General features: G+C 45.8%; 1 protein-coding gene across 8 annotated transcripts in view; it reads left to right on the top strand.

The window, feature by feature from the left end:
* The first annotated feature begins 217 nt into the window (after positions 1-217).
* The window catches only part of LOC119145925 (cytochrome c oxidase assembly factor 1 homolog), a 53801-nt gene continuing 37189 nt past the window's right edge, over positions 218-16829 (top strand). For 4 of the 8 annotated variants that reach the window (XM_037382749.1, XM_037382745.1, XM_037382743.1 and 1 more), the window contains exons 1-2: positions 218-308; positions 4461-4540. The gene's annotated coding sequence lies outside the window, so the exon portion shown is untranslated. Of the gene's footprint in view, positions 309-2099; positions 2135-4460; positions 4541-12435; positions 12473-16829 lie in introns of all 8 variants that reach the window. The other 4 variants (XM_037382744.1, XM_037382748.1, XM_037382746.1 and 1 more) reach the window with 3 other exon arrangements.

The raw sequence follows: 16829 nt of genomic DNA, 5'->3' as shown, positions 1-16829 counted from the left end.
GGAGCTGACAGGAGCTGCGTGAGGGAGAGGCCTGCGCTTCTGCACGGCGCCGGGCAGGGAACCCATCTCTCCACAGCTTCTCCCCGACTCCCCCCACAGCCCCGGTTACGGCTGCGGGGCACCCACCACCACCACGGCCGGGCGCAGCCCGCGGGGCGCGGCGCTGCCCCTGAGGGGAGGGACCCTCCGAAGACGCCCCCCGGCTCCCGCGCAGCCGGGCCCGGCCCTGCCCGCCAGCTCCCCCTGCCGCGCCCCGCCGGCACCGCAGCCACCCCACGGCCCACGCGTGAGCCCTGCTGCCGAGCGCCGTGAGTGGGGAAGGGGGCGCGGGGCAGCGGCCGAGCCCGGGACGCGGTTATAGCCCCACCGCGGGCTCCCCGCCGGGCGGCGCGGCACCGCGGCGAGACCTCCGCCCGCCGGCGGGCTCGGCGCTGCACAAAATGGCGGCCGCGGGGCGGGAGGGGGCGCGGCGGTGGGCGCGCGGCGGAGGGAGCGGCGGGGAGCGGCAGGCGCCGGGGGAGGCGGGGGGTTACAACGGGCACCAGCGGGGCTGCGTCGCGGCGAGGGAAGGCGGTGCGGCACGGCGTGCGGCGAGGCGGCCGCAGGCCTGCGGGGCGAGGGGGCTTCGGCCCCTGAGGGCATGACCGGGCGCGGCGACCGTACGCGCCCCTCGCGGCGCCATTGCCCGCGCCGCCGCAGCAGCACGTGCGCTTTGCGCGCGCCTGACAGCGCTGCGCGGCGCGGCGAGAGGCGAACTTATCCAGCGAGCCGCGAACAAAGCCTGGCGCGCAGGAAGTAACCATGCTGCTGTGAAGGCCTGCGCCGCTTAACGCTGGTTTCACAGACTTAGATATTAATTTCCAGAGACGGCGCCGCTCAGGGGTGCGCTGCCAGCTCCCCGCGGGGTGCCACCACTGCTGCCCCACGGCCGCGGGCACCGTCCCTCGGGCCAGGCGCTCCCGGGGGCACCCGGCACGGCGCAGAGCCGGCGGCAGGGGCACAGCGGGGGAGCTGGGAGCAGCGAGTCAGTTGCAGTAGTAAGTCCACGTAGTAAGAAAACCAGTCAGATTTGCTTCCTCGTTCAGGTGCAGCTTCAGAAGTGATGAAGTTGTCTTGAGCACGTTTGATGTTCTGACACCGCAAAGAAAAGGAATTGCTCTGTTTCTTTGCCTAGAAGTTCAAACTTTGCAGTTTAATACTACTCGTACCACTAATCCGGAGGAGGTTTCCCCTACCTCTTCTTATTGGCGAGGCTGGTTCACCCTGCCTCCCAGCCTAGGTGGTGTTGACTCACATCAGTTACTTTCTGCTGATTCCCATGAACTCTTGGAAAAGCGAGAAGGGAGCACGCAGCATGAGATACAAGATCGGGCTGGACTGCTTCTTTTAGAGCCAGTTTTTTTATAAGCCGAAATGTTGAAACAAAAAAAAACAAACCCAAAAACAAACCAAAAAAAGGCAAAACACACCCCCACGCGCTTAGGCTAGCCTCAGAAGCTGGAGCAATAGCAGGCTGTGACAGCAGATGGCCCTATTCCACTGCCCAGCTGTACGGCGCGCTGTACCTCTGCTATGGGGTTCAGGGATCAGCCGGCTTTTTGAAAGTTGGTTTCCCAGTGCATCGCGGCTTCCCTGACCTGGTATACACTGCAGCTTAACAGTCCAGCAAAAGGGAGGGGAAAAGGGGCATGAGCACCCCTTCCAGCAGCAGCTCACAGCTGCACTTAAGTGCAGTGTTGAACTGTACCTACTTTTTAAGTCCAAGCTTTGACCCAAATTAGAACAGTAAATTTACTTTTCATATTGTGCAGTGGCCCATGTTAAGGGCTCTCAAACTAGACTGGGGGGTGTGGTAGAGAAAGATGTGTGCATGTTAACAGATAACAAAATACTGCCTTTCTGGCAGCTTAGTGCCTAGAGATCTTTGTGTCTTAGTTAAGACTTGACAATAATTGCTGTCCTCACTATCTGAACAGAATAATTTAAGGTGCTGAAGTACCCAGAATCAGCCAAATTCCATTAAGCACAAAGTGCAAAGAAAAGTTATCTTAAACAAGCAATACAGCAATTTTAACGTTGTTGCATTTTATTCCCCCAAGGAAGAAAGGATTCTCTTCAAGAGAAGGGTGAGTAGGTTAGTTAAAATTGATGTGTCATTTTTTTTGTTAGATGAGCTTTAATTTAGAATACTGTATATTGAATGAAAAAACATGGAAAATGGAGATAAGGAGCTTTTGGGATTAAAAGAAAAAAAAAAAAAAAAACCAAAACCCAAACCCTTCATTACTATCTTAACAGCTTTTTCTTTTCTAAGTAGCACTTTGCTGTTGCAGTTCTGAAATTAATGAAGTATGCATGGATTATTGCGGCACGTATTTTACTTCAAAGCTGTTTATTCCCCAGAAGTCAGAGGCTTTGCATATCTGTTAACATAGTACTTTCCAGGCCACTTTTCAAATACAAACTTCTGGGGTTTGACTCAACGCCAGAGGAGCAAAAGGAGCAAAATAACATCCTTACCTTTGCAGCTGTGACCACAATATAAAATCAAGCAGGAGGAAGAGCCGATGCTGGGGGTTGTTTTCACTGCACTTAAAGCACCTTAAGTGTCAGTGCTCACAGAGAGACATGCCTTCCCTAACAACATGGCTGTTAGGGCTTTTGGCCTTTCTTTTGTACTTGCCACAGTTTAGCCAGCACAGGTGAACGCAACTTCTCTGTTAAACAGCGCATCTCCATGCAAGCACTGTTACTGCACAGCAGTTTCTCTTACTTGCCCATACTACCTTACCTGCACAGCCCATAGTGCAGCTCCAAGGCTAATTTAGTGACAACCCAACTTGTGGATGTTCTGAGAATTAGGAGGAAGCTCTAGATATGGATCTGAAGGCTACATCAGCTCTAGTCCACTTTTGTGCAGACACCTTACAGTTTGTCCAACTCCCAACTGTACAAGGGCCACAGAAAGAGAAGGCAACAATTGACATGTGCAAATACTTGATCTTAAAATGCTTGCATATCCACGTGGGGGGGAGGGGAGAGGGGAAAGAAGAACTTAGCTGGATTTTTCTGTTTTTCTATAATACTGTTAGTGACTCAGTCTACGGTTTTGAGCTGTGATCTTGCATAACTGAGGAGTTTGCAGAAAAAAAGCTGTATTGTTTCTCAGTTTCTGGAAGTAAGCAGCAGTTACATGACCATAAGGCTAGTGTGGGAGCCAACCTCTTGAAGGTGCAGTCTTACTTTTTTCTACTCAGCATTATCACAAGGAATAGAAACTATTTGAGCATGTACATCTGAAAAAATTACCCAATACACGAGGGTGAAATTTTACTAACATGGTTTCAGTTGTCAGTTCAGCATTGCTTCTTAGTCTTTTCCCTGTTGTGAGCACCTGAAAAGCATCACCAGCTACTTACACTGACATTTGCTTTTAAGCGTGTTTCAGGGATGCTTTCTGGTGTTAGAATGTCTTTAGTTAAGCAATAGAATACTTTCATCTGATGGGGTGGTGGTAGTGTTTTTTTTTTGTTTAACAACTGTGCAGCAGTAATAACAGTTGTATTTAACTGCCCCCCTTCCCCCGGGGCAGAGTAATTTCCTTTTCTTGGTATTTACGTATTTTCATTAAGTGATTGCACAGCATACCACCAGCTAAAATACATAGTCCCTGCTTCCGGAGCTGTCTCAGAGTACTCTGTGTATTCTCAGTACACAGCAGATAATTTGGAGGGTTTTGCCCTGCCTTTCTTGCTCCTCCCTACGCCAAATAAAAAGTCATTCCTGCTATTGATTTGATCATTATACTAAACATAGTAAGCCCAATTATCCATTACCTAAAAACAGATTCTGCCATCATGTTATCAGACCTCTTGCAGATCAAACTGGAGGCGCGTGAACAGGGACTGTTTTCCTTTTTGGTATCTGTAGCTGTATCTGCTTTGAAGAATGGCTTTGTAAGCTTCTCCCATTAACTGACAAAGAGATAGAAATCTTCCACATCCCTGTGTGCCTTCTCCAGATGCGGATTAATTTCATTAATGGCAGCAGTAATCTCCCAGTCTGTCTGGCAGGTGTTGATCTATGCTCCAGCACTAGTGCAGATTCTCACTTGAATGATGTTAAGTGAGTTAGAGCCAAGGGTGTGCTTTTAATAAAAGCAGAGTGGCTCCACGTACTGCACTTTGGCTTGAACTTTTCAGATGGACCACCACAGACTGCCTGACACCCTTCACAACTCGTAGGTGGGAAAGTCCATGAGCGCAGGCAAGCGCGTCTAAACGAACCACACACACAAAACCCACGTAGTGGGAACACAGCTCTCAGCAGCAGGTATTCCGATTTACAAACCTGTATTTATTCGTGATGTAGATACAGCCAGCAGCAATTATACGATAGATCAGTCTAAAATTAGATCTAGTATTAAAATAATGAGAAATTGCTGTATTTAACTTCCCCAGAGAGAAGGCTCATAAGGAACTGGAATATCCGTAGGGAAGTTTGATCCAGCAGAAGTCTAACACAGTCCCGAAGACCTCAGGTCAGTGCTTTCCAGTCTTCTACCATTCTATGGGTGTCTACAACTGGTTGTATAGTGCTGATGAACACTACAAATTGAAGGTGTAAACACGGGGTGGTAAACTGAGATCTGGACTACCTGAAAAGACATGTTCATCTGAACAACCTTCGTTTTAATGTAACATGAAAAATCATTCGCCTGAGGCTGGGAGGTGTATGTAGGGTACTTAGGAGGGTAAGAGAAGATAAGAAGATACTCAGAATGCAGGGGCATTTTTAGATAGAGGGCGACTAGACTGCCTAACAAGAGTTCACTTTGGCAGAGTGAACAGAGTGTCTTGCCAGAGACAAGATTTGACCGATTTGTGTCCTGTACATGGCATAAAAGAACCATGAAAGTAGTGTTAACTTTAAAACCAGGTACGGTACAGACATGTAAGTTAGAAGATTAGAGACCTGCAAGAACCTACTCCGAAAAGAGCGATTAAGCTTGATTAGATTTGTTTAGAGGCAATTCAGATGCTTTCCATATAGGTGTGATTTTTTAGAGATTGCTGCTGGGCTGCTCTTCAGCCTACTAAGGAAAAAAAAAAACATAAGCCAGTATGAGAAAGGCAGAGCTAGCCAGGTAAAAAGTCAAAGCTAATGTGAATGGACACACAGTGAGGAGAAAAAGGCATGAAATACCTTATTTAGCAGCACTGTTTTTTCTGAAGTCCTAAAATTAGGTACAGTATTGTCTTAAGAAGTCCCTCCTGTCAGCTCAATGCAGACATCACTGAGTAAAGGTCTCTGACTTACACACAACCTTGCATACTCTGATCTCCTGTGTCATTTTCTTATGGCTCCTCTACAAAATTAGACCCCTCCAAAACACACAGAAAGCATCTTTTCAGTGGCCTTCCCTGAAAGCAGCCTTGGCAAGCAGTAGATAGAATCATTTTTCACCTATGCAGCCTGCCCACCATTATCTCTAGACATCATAAAAGTGGACTCCGGAGAAACGTTTGCAGCGTTTGATGGGACTGCTTGTCCAGTATGTTATTAATGAATATTCAGAGGAAGAAAACACAGCCTATCTGTCTAAACAAGTGACACGGCACTGTTTTCACATGACTTAAGTATCAGGCATTTAAATTTCAGACAATAAAAGCCTTAGGCTTGAATTTTTGCCTTGGCCCCTTAGCATCATCTCTCCATGGGATCCAGAGAGCTGCAACATGGTGTAGGTCATATGCCAACCCATTTTGATTACTGAGTTTAGATGGAGGAATGATGTTACTTATTCCACTAGGACTGGAAAGCAACTGGCAACACTTAGAGGTACGGCATAAGCTGCTACAAGAAGTTTATGGAAATCCTCTGTTAACTAGAAAGCAGAGAACTTCATATGAGCTATTACAACTGTAGCTATCTAAGCTTAATCCTGACATCCAGGAACATTTCCTTGAGTTTTACTGGATATATACATGTGTGGACACAGCTGCACAAGCACTGAGGGAAAACTTAAAAGCCTACATGCTTCAGAGCCTGCAGTACAGTTAGAAAGATACAGCCTACCTAGCATAAATGAAAAGGGAACGTTGCTATGCTTAACCTTATCATTACATTTGGTCTAGGCAATTGCATAGATACAAAGCTGCTTTAGAAGTGCTGGTTTGTGGTAGTACAACATTTCTACATGTAGCATAGCTGGAAAGCTTACCTTAAGAGGTGGTTTACAATAAATAGTACCTCTAAGATTTCCTGTGTTGTACAGGAGTACGTTAAGAGATACTCAGTGGAAACTATCACACACCACTTGGAAAAAGACAAGTAATGCTTACCAAGAGCCCCATATACACCAAATAACAGGCTTCAGTACTTGTAAAACAGCACAGATAAATAAAAACTTGCGTTCTAGCACATTTTCACTTGGTTTCCTACCTAAAGTAGCCATAGACTCCTGCTGAAAAATTACTCCTCTTCATACTAGAAGCTCCCAGATTACCTTTTCTCAATTGTTGATACCTATCACCTGCTAATCTTTATAGCCTTTCTGCTTTGAGCATCCCAGGTGCAAAGCTTCCAGTTGAAAAATGTGCTCTTCAACTCTGCCTTACCCAAGAGTGGTGGGGGCTGTGTTTCTTCTGGTCTTTATCCTGCTAGGTGTGGAAACTAACTGAAAAAATAAGTTGTCTATATTTCTGTTACTGCCCCCCCCCGCCCCTCAGGAATTAATTAGAAATTCCACAGGCTTCTGAGTAAGTGAACCAAACTCCAGGGGTGTATATGAGTTACAACCACTGTTAAACACAGGATGTTTTCTTCCCCTCTGTATTACAAAATCTACAGTGATCTCCACACTGCTTCCATTTAATTGGAGTTTTGCCACCAACTTAAATAAGTAGCTCAAGTCCAAATTCATTAATAGAATGGAAAGATTTACTCCAAATGTGGGGTGTAGTAGAAAGATGATTAGAAGCTGAGTAGTTGCTTTTACATGGTGAGCATGCCCTAGCTTGATGAGATTATTTCCTGAACCTAAATTGTAAACAAGCAACCATGCGAAGTCACAAACCTGCATATGGGATGCTGGATACATCTCTTGGAAATTATGACAAAAGCTAACAGTCTTCACCTCACTGAAGTTGGTGAAACATTTTCCGTGTGCTTGGCTGGAGCCAGGATTTTGGTGTAGGCACTTACTCTCTGACTTTGCAGGAGTTAATGCACACTGCAGAGTAAATTCTTCTGAAAACTCTTTTAGCGCCCCTCCTCCCCAGTTCTCCCTTTTCCTTTAGGATAACTGAGTTTTAAAAAGCTTTCTTAAGCCTTCTTCACCTTCATTCCCCTTTTCAAATAAAACACTGAATAGGCATCATCCTTCCAGCATTCTGCTTGAGCAACACCATTGGCATCATTTTTACACTGTATTAGTCATAATGCACACTAGCATCATGTCTTCCATCAGAATTTCAAAGCACTTAACAAATATTAATTAAGTATTGCGTCTCTGTGAGGTATGTAAGTAATTAATTTTATAAGCCAACACCATATAAAGGAGAGAAAAAGGTGGATTCTCACATTAGTGCATAGCCTTTTATTTGTTTACAGTTATTTTCTTCACGGGTGTCTAGACCTAAAGTAAGTTCTTTATGCAGCTTTTGTAATGGCCACAGTAACGGGGACACCTGTGAAGCTGCACTGTGAGACACCTCTCATATGTCCATTATGTGAAAGCATGTCCTCTCAAATTCATTGTAAAGTGGTCTTACGGTATGTTATGGTCAGTAGAGAAGACAGGTGAGGAAGTTGAGACTTGAGCTCCAGCTCTGCCTTCACAGGCATTCCTAAACTTCTGTTGTTCTGTGTTTGCTTTTCTACAGGTAGCAAAGGGCTTTCTGGATGTTGCAGGCTTCCTTTTCCCAGCCACGTTTACTCTTTCCACCTGGAAATCACATTTAGGCAGATTTTCAGGACTTCATAAATTTGTCTGAGCTTTCCGGATGTCTGGTAGCTGTAGGGAGCAGACACTTCTGATCTGGTGGCTGCACGTCTGGAAACTCTGGACATCAGCACTATGAGCATGCGCTGCAGTTATAGAACATGAAGCAGCCTAGCAGTGGTATCTCTGTGTGTGTTCTGTGCTGTCCAGCCATGCATAGTAAGTGCAAAACTCTTCAGAAAAACAGCAGACGATGTAGACGTGTTCTGCAGCTACTAAGACTCTGTGCAGTCAGCCTCCTGCTTTCAGGGGGGAACTATGCAGTTATTTGCATATTGATTATACATCCCCTGGCTCCTGGGTGTGCTGCAGCTGTTGCATATGCCCCTACTTTTATCTACCCACGAAATCCTCTGCAGATGTATGGGATTCCTACCCCTCTAGTATGCATCCTTATATCCACACTCCTCCAAGGCAGCGATGATCAAGGCCCATACTTGCTCTGCTTCTCCCTTTGATTCCCCCTTCCCTTCTAATAACAAGTCCTTGCACTAAGACAATGCTTCCACGAGACAATTTCACAGTTTGCTACTGTCACAAGAGAGAGGTGGCAGTCCCCAGTCCTTTGCCCTCTAGCAGTCCTTGCTCTTGGTCATCCTGCTGCTTACCTTACACTGGTTCTGGTATGTGTTGAATCCATCCCTCCATTAGCCACTTTGACCCTATTAGCCTGGAAGAAAAACAGCAGAAAAGTGGATAGTTTTCTCTGGAATAGCAAGGTAAATCAGCTGACTAAATGACAGATGTAAGGCAAAGGATCAGAAGAGTACCTGAGCTGCTGTAAGTGCAGCTGGGACACAGACCGAGAGATTGACCTCGCACTTTTGCAACAGTGACTTGTTAGATCAGCTTAGCTGCCTGTGAAGCAGTGGTTTGATTTTCTTTCTTTTATAGAACAGAGGCTCTAGTTTGCCTCTTTTTCTCTCCCCCTTGTCATTTATAGCTATATCATTTAGTCTGAGGAAATGTGGGTGGATTCAGAGTTTTGGTCACAACACCATGTAAGAATAATTTTTGGAAGGGTTAGCAAGGATTTTCTACGTCATGGTCTTGCAGGCAACTGCGTATAAACTGTCTTTAATATGCTTCTGGCCTCAAACCAGTTGGTTTATTTGTTTTTCCCTAGCTATTCGTATGTTGGAGGCTAAAAGCATTGCCATCATCATCTTCAGAAACCTCTATGCTTTTTAAACACGCTTATTCTATTCTAAGATATTCTCAAAAAAAGCTTTGAATCCCTTGTCTTGCTCCCTTGAACTAGTTTCAAAATTGTACCTAAGGCTAAATACAGCTCCCATATTGTGTGGAAACTACTTTGAAATTTAACAGAAATTTGAGAAGCTTCTGTTGGCTGCCTCAGAGAGTGTCAAGCATGTGATATATTCCTCTTAAACTTCTGGAAAATTAATAAGTAATAAAAAAATCATAATTTTTTCCCCTACTGCTTAACATCCAGCTAGATTTGAGCTGGAAGAGCAGAAAATCAAAACATGATGACATTCTGATTATTCCTTCAGTATTGTTTGAGAAATGATGGAAGACTTCAGCGCTTTAATAAGGCAATTTAGACATCCGTCTGCCACAGTGGTGGAGCACAGAAGATCAAAAGAACATTCTCATCTGCTTGACACACACACCCAGTGTTCGTTCATTAATGGCATACTTTTAGTGTAGGTTATAACTGTACACATTGTACAACAAACAGTGCCATGAAGTCCCCTGTCTTCAGGGAACAGAAGGAGCGGGAAAAAAAAAGTCTGGTTGATTAAAGCATTCTCAGCAGCTGAGAACATCACTAACTCTGACATAGTTTGCTGTGAACTTTGAAGGGGTGGGAAGAATAGCTGTGCACCACTGTCTTCGTTTGATTGTATTGTTCAAAATGAATCCCCCACTGATAAAATAATTCCTGATAAAAGACATTCTAGCTTTCAGAAGTCACACACTCAAAGTATACACAGTGAGTGTGTGTTGAAGTACCAGTGCTCTGTAAAATATGCACAAATTAGTGATTTGGGGCTGCCCATCTGTTTTGGTGACAGAAAGTGAAGGTCTAAGTAGATGTGTTTTAAACCAGATATGACCCATTTTATATTCTGAAGAAGGAAGAAGACAAAGGGAAGGAAGGAAGCAAAACCCATTCTGTTTGTCCTGATACTCATTCCATAGAGCCTCTAGTCTAAAGACCTAAGCTTCAACTAGGAAGCAGAAAGCATTTGCTTATTGGTTTTGCATTTTTAGAAAATAAATTTCCTTACTTCCAATTCAGGAAAATTTCAATTTTAATGAGTCTAACTGGACAGATTCCAGATCAAATCTGTTCCTGGCGTGGTGGTGTTGACTTAGAGGTAGAGCACCAGAAACAAATCTGGCCCTTTCTCTCTCTGTGAAAGTGTATTAGTCAATTGTTTCAGAAGCATGCAGAGTAACACGCCTTTGGATTGTACACAGCTAATCCTCTTTATACTTTGCTATGTGTAACCTGCTTAGTCTTACATGAAAGGATGACTTTCCCTTGGTTGAGGAGGCTTGAGTTAGGTAGAGATCATTTAGGCATGCCTGACACCCACAAATCCATGCGCCCTGACGGGATGCACCCCCAGCTGCTGAGGGAGCTGGCAGATGTTACTGCTAAGCCACTCTTCATCACCACTGAAAGGTCTTGGAGAACAGGAGAGGTGCCTGAGGACTGGAGGAAGGCCGGTGTCACTCCAGTCTTCAAAAAGGGCAAGAAGGGCCCAGGAAACTGCAGGCCAGTCAGCCTCACCTCCATCCCTGGAAAGGCGATGGAACAGCTCAGCCTGGAGGTCACCTTGAAGCGTGTGAAGGAAAAGAAGCTTATCAGGAGCAGTCAGCGTGGATTCACCAAAGGGAACTTGTGCTTGACCAATCTGGTAGCCTTCTGTGATGGAATGACTGGCTGGGTGGACGAGGCCAGAGCAGTGGATGTTGTCTCCCTTGACCTCAGCAAGGCTTTTGACACTGTCTCCCCCAACATCCCCACAGGCAAGCTCAGGCAGCGTGGGCGCGACGAGCGGCGGTGGGTGGGCTGGGACCTGGCTGCGTGGCAGACTCGGAGGGCTGTGACCAGCGGCGCAGAGTCGAGCTGGAGGCCGGCAGCCAGCGGGGCTCCCCAGGGTCACTGCTGGGTCCAGGCTCGTTCAATTGACTCATCAGTGACCTGGGCGAAGGGACAGAGCGTACCCTCAGCAAATCTGCTGGTGGTACAAAACTGGTTCACCCGAAGGCTGCGCTGCCATTCAGCGAGGCCTGGGCAGGCCGGAGAGTTGGGCAGAGGAGCTGAAGTTCAACACAGGCCAGTGGAAGGTCCTGCCACGGGGGAGGGACAGCCCCCTGCACCAGTATGGGCTGGGGCTGGCCTGCTGGGGGGCAGCTCTGCGGGGAAGGGCCTGGGAGCGCTGGTGGGCAGCAGGCTGCCGTGGGCCACCAGTGGGCCCGTGGACAAGGTGGCCAACGGTATCCAGGGGTGCATTAGGAGGAGTGTGGCCAGCAGATCGATGGAGTTTATTGTCCCCCTCTACCCTGCCCTGTGGAGGCCGCATCTGGAGTGCTGTGTCCCGTTCTGGGCTCCCCAGTTCAAGAGACAGGGAAATACTGGGGAGGGTCCAGTGGAGGCTACGAAAATGATGAGGGAACTGGAGCATCTCCCTGATGAGGACAGGCTGAGAGAGCTGGGGCTGTTCAGCCTGGAGAAGAGAAGACTGAGAGGGGATCTTAGCAATGTCTGCAAATATCTTAAGGGTGAGTGTCAACAGGATGGGGGCAGGCTCTTTTCAGTGGTGCCCAGTGACAGGACAAGGGGCAACGGGCACAAACTGCAACACAGGAGCTTCCATCTGAGTATGAGGAAAAACTTTACTCTGAGGGTGACAGAGCCCTGGAGCAGGGTGCCCAGAGAGGCTGTGAAGTCTCCTTCTCTGGAGAGGTTCAAAACACTCCTGGATGCAATCCTGTGCAACCTGCTCTAGGTGAACCTGCTTTAGCAGCGCGTTGGACTAGATGATCTCCAGAGGTCCCTTCCAACCCGACTATTCTGTGATTCTGTGAGATGTATTTGCCATCTTTTCATGACCCTGATCCAAAGGTTGAAGTCAGTGGAAAGAGTCCAGATTTTTTTCGGTAGTTTTGGAGCTGACTCTATATGAACAGCTGGTCTAGCACTGAGTCTTCTAGTTGAAAGACAAGGAAAATAAGCAGCACCAAACCACATTGGACTCAGCGCTGTATTAAAGATACAAATGAAAGTAACGTGAAACTTGTAAAACCAGACTGAACAAAACACTCTGAAACATGCTGCAAGGAGCAGTCTAGCGCTAGCAGGGGAATAAGTTAGCTATTTAATGATTTCTTTTCCATAGCTTTTACTTTTCCACATATTCTGTAATGTAGCAGTTCTTTTTTTTCCTTAGGCAAATAGCTGCCAGACAGCAGCACTGGAATGAGAACGTATGTAGTGTTTGCTTTTATCTTACATTACAAAAGAAGTATGAATATCTTGTGTTATTCCAAGTATAAAATTACAGGTGTCAAATCATTTGGTGCTTTAAGTGCTGTGCCAGAAAAGTAATCCAGTAAAAATAGCTATGTCCCGTCAAAACGGAGCAGTTAGTATTGTTATTAACAGTTCCTTACTTGCATGGCTTCAGCAGTGTAAGATGTCACAAAACAAGTGTGAGAGACCAGCAAGGAACTTGCCTGGAATTGCCCAGAGTGCAGAAAGACAGGAGGGTGGAAACCAGAGGAACCTAACAACCCAAAGTGAGAATCTGCCTGGCCTGCTTTACAGTTGGCTTGAACTTTAAAAATCCTGTTAAGCAAAAGCTGTTTAACATCTGAGAGGGGGGATTCTTATCCAGAGATCCCGAAGAATTAAAGCAAAGGGTAATTTGTGCTTGGTTCTGGATAAGTATGTGGTAGACCCTCTGTCCGAGAGGAGCATACCATTTAAAAAGTAGAAATATATTTAGCTGGAAAAGTGAAAGCATTGTTTCATTTCCATGTTACAGATGAGAGTGCAAACCAGGGATTAAGATGGCTTAGTTGGGTTAGATGGTCAGTGGCTGCGTTGCCTGTGGCAGAGAACCCCTGGCTGCTGGGAAGCCCTTTACAAGTAAGGCTGTCCTTTCCTAGCTGAGTAAGCCTTGAGGAAGAAGCTTGCTGTGGACCTGAAGTAAGACAGGAGGTACAAGAACAGGGCATAGCAGAGCACAACATGCGAATTTCTCCTCAAAAGAGCATGAAGATCCACGCGCCTCATGCGGCTCCTGGAAATTAAGTTAATGCTTTTATTGCCCATACCACAAAAGCTGGGTCTGAAGAAAATCTTGTAGGTTATTTCCCTAAAGGGGGCAGAAGAGTCACTGCATTTAATACTCTTTCCAGGCCTTCAGATTGCAGTGAAACCTGGATGGAGACAGCCTGGTTTGCTAAATTGGGGACGTGCTGCTTCTGTCAGTATAGATGTTAAGAAGCTTATTAAAGGACATAGCAGCTGACAAATGAATCTTTAATCCCTGTCAAGCCCCTTAAATTTATGACCAGTGTAAAGCAGTTCATGTAAAAAAGAAACTTTTACTCATCAACTCATGTTAAGCGTTTACTTGCATCGTGATAGTCAGAACACATTTTACTTGTAATTTTTTAGGATTAATTTTGGCTTCCTTAAAGAACACTCCACAAACCTTAGCTCTCTTTCTCTACTTCTTGAAAGCCATGGGAGTCGTTTTCGTTGTCCACACTGGTATTTCAAGTAAGTGGCACGTAGGGTGTGGCAGGCTACATAGTATGCCGCTGAACAGCAGCCCAAATCCTGATGCGGAGAGGCTGCAGTTGTGTTAAAAGGTCAGAAACCAGAAGGGCTTGTAGTGCACCAAAGCTCGACTGTCCTGACAAGAGATACAGTTAAGGGTTAACAGTCACATGTGTCAATTTACAGAAAAACTTCTAATCTCATTGCCTTTTTTTTTTCTTTGCAAGCCACATGCTCACACTGCATGTGTCTCGTGCTGCAATGCTATTTTAGGTTCCTTTCTCATACAAGTTTCATTCCTATTAATCTGTGAAAAGACTTTGTACCAAACCCCAGAACTAGCTATGAAGGATAGATAAATTGTTTTTTTTTTTTTAACTGCTGAAAAAAAAAAAAAAAGAACACTGCAGTAGGTCTGTCAGTGAGTAGATCAAAGGATGCATCTAGTGTACCTCGGTATGCTGTAACGTGAGCTATTTGTTCAATAGTTAGCTCTAGTTAACTAACATGACTATTCATTCTAAAATAAGCACTCTGGCAGTGTTTGCTTCCAGGCAAATACTTGTTCTGCTACAGTTCTTTCTCAGCTCAGCTGCCTCTGATCCCCTTTGCAAGTGCCGAAGTTGTTAGCCTTTGTAGTCATGAGAGTTAATTACCACTCATTTTGTTCACTTTTCTGCATGGCCAAAAGCTTTTATGTCCTTTACATGGTTCGGGAGTGGAAAGACTAGCCTGCATTGAGGGACTGTTTCTTATGCAATATATGATTAATAGTTGCCAAGAAGTGGTCTGCCACATGCGTACTGGCAGGTTGGTGGCTGTGCAGCTGCACTGCTAATTACATAGCTGGGCTGGTTGAGCACGGTGCATCTGACGGTGGAGATAGGCTCCAGGGCTCAGCAGGAGATCGAGAGTAGGTAAACGGGGCCACCTGGGAAGCAGTGGCTAAATATGGCATCTGGGGACAGATGGGATGGTTCTGCTGGCGGTGGGGGCTGGACATGTGTAGAGTGCAGCTACTGGCCATGCTGTGGGGCAGTGAGCGAGGAGCAGAGGAAGACGTTAAGAGCAGGCTAAAGCAATTCGTGTGGCAGCCAGCTGTGCTCAGCATGGCCCTTTGGTATTGGGCTGGACTCCCTTAGCTTTGGGAGTGGTTGTGGTAGTAGGAGAGGAACATGTATTATTGTTTAGCTTTCATATCAGTCCAAGAGAACTAGGTTTATCTCCCAGTCCAAAAGTGGTGTCCCCACCAAAGCGGATATTTAAACACAGTGCTTTTCAGAGGTTGTGGCCTGCAGTAGCAGGAAGCTCAGCAGAAACCGCATACTTTTTGCATCTCTAATCTCTGGAGTTTTTTACTTGAATTATGTTTTTCCTTTTCAGCTAAATAAACCGTATCGAAAAGTCTTTCACTGTGTGCTAAAATATTCTGAAGTGCTCTTGTTTCCAAGGGTGACTTTACTGGGGGCAGCGATGCAGTCTCAGAACGGAGTTCTTACGTGTCCCAGTTACAGATTTACTTCCCATGCTGCTGACAGCTTGATTTGTGAAAGAAAAAAGGACAAAATAGCAAAACAAAACTCAACCCACAGCCCATGCAAGAGAGAAAAACACAGACTTGCTGTGCTACAGAGGAAGTGTCAAACACAAACATTTCAAAGGAGGAAAGCTTCTAGTCTTCATGTACACGATAAAAATCCTTTTACAAGAATAAGTCACATAACTGTAACTATTTTTAAGCTTTAAAAGTTTCCTGTTTAATACCTGTGGGATAAGCTATGCAGCTAGCTGGAGGCCAATTTTAACCTTGGACCATTGAAATCTATTGACCTGTGGTTTGGTACAGAGCTGGCCATTGTTTTTGTTCCTGCTTTGAAATAAGGGATAGCTGGGAAACCTCTAGCAACAACATCCCCCTGCCCCCCCCCCAAAAAAAAAAAAAATCACACGACTGACCACGCTAGACCTGTTTTACTTATCTGCCTAGTTTTGCAAAGTAGCCCGTTATTGAAAATGTTGCTTAATCAAGCAGATGTCAGACTTAGAAACTCATCATGATGCTCTTATAGTGCATCTGGTACATACTAAGAGGACATTAAGTGCATGTGTAACTCCAGAGCCGTTTCTTTCTGGTTTGAGGCTAAGCAGCAGTTGTGGAAAAAGAAGGCTGAACTGGGGCGTTCTGCTGTTGAACAAACAGTTTTATTTCTAAAGCAAAGTCTCATGGCAATGCACTGCAGGGCTCATGATTCATAAAGCTGGTCGAGTGCTAAAGGGAGCTGTGTCTTGATTTGCAGCTTATAAAACCAGGAGTTTGCTAATAAATGCATTCTTCAGAATTACAGCCCAGCACATTCTTAAAAGTGGAGTTCATGGCTTTGTCTTAACAGTAGCCTCCTATGATTACTGCATACTGTGCATTTATGATAGGTGAGACAGCTTCCTCCTGGCCACTTAGTTATGTCACCATTAAATGAAGAAAAAGAACTGGGATGACCCAGTCTAAAAGAGGTAAAGCAAACAGCAGAGCACTGCCATTGATGAAACAAACTTGCTTTAAACACATTCTCTAGTTAGTCTTGAATCATCGGTTCTCAGATATGATTATTCTCTTCTTCCTCCTCCATCTTTCCCTAAGCGCTCTTACAAAGCAGTGCTTTGACTGGAAGCTGGGCTTCATTATGGGGGGGCTCCTGAGAACAGGCAGGGATGGGGACTATGGGGAGGAACCGAGCCAAGGCACTAAGATAAGCAGAGCCCAGCTTGCAAGAGCTGCTTGAGTCAAGTGTTGCCTCTTAAGGAGGGCTCTGGAAAGACATACCCTGCCATGGGTAAACCATGCATTAGTTCGGCAACTTCTTTGGTGCCTGTTCTCTGTTCTGCCTGTTCTACCTCCCATCCCTGGAGCTGCCGCTGTTGCTTCCTCACGATGCAGGCTTTGGTTGTAGGGAGTCACAGGCTGCGTATTCCTTTCCCTGTCATCTCCCCATCCTCAGTGCTGGGATTTTCTGTTTTAAATCCAGAATTTTGAGGGGAAAAAAGCAACCCCTGGCT

Source organism: Falco rusticolus, chromosome 4 (assembly GCF_015220075.1).
Source record: "Falco rusticolus isolate bFalRus1 chromosome 4, bFalRus1.pri, whole genome shotgun sequence".
Taxonomy (NCBI): Eukaryota; Metazoa; Chordata; class Aves; order Falconiformes; family Falconidae; genus Falco; species Falco rusticolus.
The sequence above is the reverse complement of the archived record's forward strand: the minus strand, read 5'-3'. Positions and strand labels throughout refer to the sequence as shown.